Genomic DNA, 1,684 nt, shown 5'->3' with positions numbered 1-1,684 from the left:
ATTTTTTGGGTGATCCGGATTACGACGTCAAAAATGCCAAATTTTTTGTGGACGTTCACCAAGACCTTGTCTATGCATACGGTTTGCCATCACGTCTTGTCCGACCCATTTGGAAGGTCAAACGAGCCCCGATGAGAGCATATCCCTCATTTTGACGATTTTCGTGTGCTATAGCACACCATTTTTTTGGTGATCTGGATTTCGACGTAAAAAATGTCAAATTTTTTCGTGGATGTCCGTCAAGACCTTGTCTATGCATACGGTTGGCACTCACGGCTTGTCTGACCCATTTGGAAGGTCAAACGAGCCCCGAAGCGAGCATACCCCTCATTTCGAGGATTTTCGTGTGCTATAGCACACCATTTTTTGGGTAATCCGAATTCCGACGTCAAAAATGCAAAATTTATTTGTGGACGTCCGTCAAGACCTTGTCTATGCATACGGTTTGCCATCACGGCTTGTCCGACCCATTTGGAAGGTTAAACGAGCCCCGAAGCGAGCATACCCCTTATTTCGACGATTTTCGTGTGCTATAGCACACCATTTTTTGGGTGATCCGGATTCCAACGTCAAAAATGCCAAATTTTTTCGTGGACGTTCGTCAAGACCTTGTCTATGCATACGGTTTGCCATCACGGCTTGTCCGACCCATTTGGAAGGTCAAACGAGCACCGAAGCGAGCATACCCCTCATTTCGACGATTTTCGTGTGCTATAGCACACCATTTTTTGGGTGATCCGGATTCCGACATCAAAAATATCAAATTTTTTCGTGGACATCCGTCAAGACCTTGTCTATGCATACGGTTCGACATCATGGCTTGTCCGACCCATTTGGAAGGTCAAACGAGCACCGAAGCGAGCATACCCCTCATTTCAACGATTTTCGTGTGCTATAGCACACCATTTTTTGGGTGATCCAGATTACGACGTCAAAAATGCCAAATTTTTTGGTGGACGTTCGCCAAGACCCTTTCTATGCATACGGTTTTCCATCACGTCTTGTCCGACCCATATTGAAGGTCAAACGAGCCCCGAAGAGAGCATACCCCTCATTTTGACGATTTTCGTGTGCTATAGCACACCATTTTTTGGGTGATCTGGATTTCGACGTCAAAAATGCCAAATTTTTTCGTGGACGTCCGTCAAGACCTTGTCTATGCATACGGTTGGCACTCACGGCTTGTCTTACCCATTTGGAAGGTCAAACGAGTCCCGAAGCGAGCATAGGCCTCATTTCGACGATTTTTGTGTGCTATAGCACACCATTTTTTTGGTGATCCGGATTCCGAAGTCAAAAAAGCCAAATTTTTTCATGAACGTCCGTCAAGACCTTGTCTATGCATACGGTCGACACTCACGACTTTTCCGACCCATTTGGAAGGTCAAACGAGCCCCGAAGTGCGCATACCCCTCATTTCGATGATTTTCGTGTGCTATAGCACACCATTTTTTGGGTGATCCGGATTCCGATGTAAAAAATGCAAAAAATTTTCGTGAACGTGCGTCAAGACCTTGTCTATGCATACGGTTGGCCATCACGGCTTGTCCGACCCATTTAAAAGGTCAAACGAGCCCCGAAGCGAGCATACCCCTCATTTCGACGATTTTCGTGTGCTATAGCACACCATTTTTTGGGTGATCCAGATTCCAACGTCAAAAATGCCAAATTTTTTCGTGGACGT

Source organism: Solanum lycopersicum, chromosome 3 (assembly GCF_036512215.1).
Source record: "Solanum lycopersicum chromosome 3, SLM_r2.1".
Lineage (NCBI taxonomy): Eukaryota > Viridiplantae > Streptophyta > Magnoliopsida > Solanales > Solanaceae > Solanum > Solanum lycopersicum.
Note: the sequence above shows the minus strand (reverse complement) of the source record.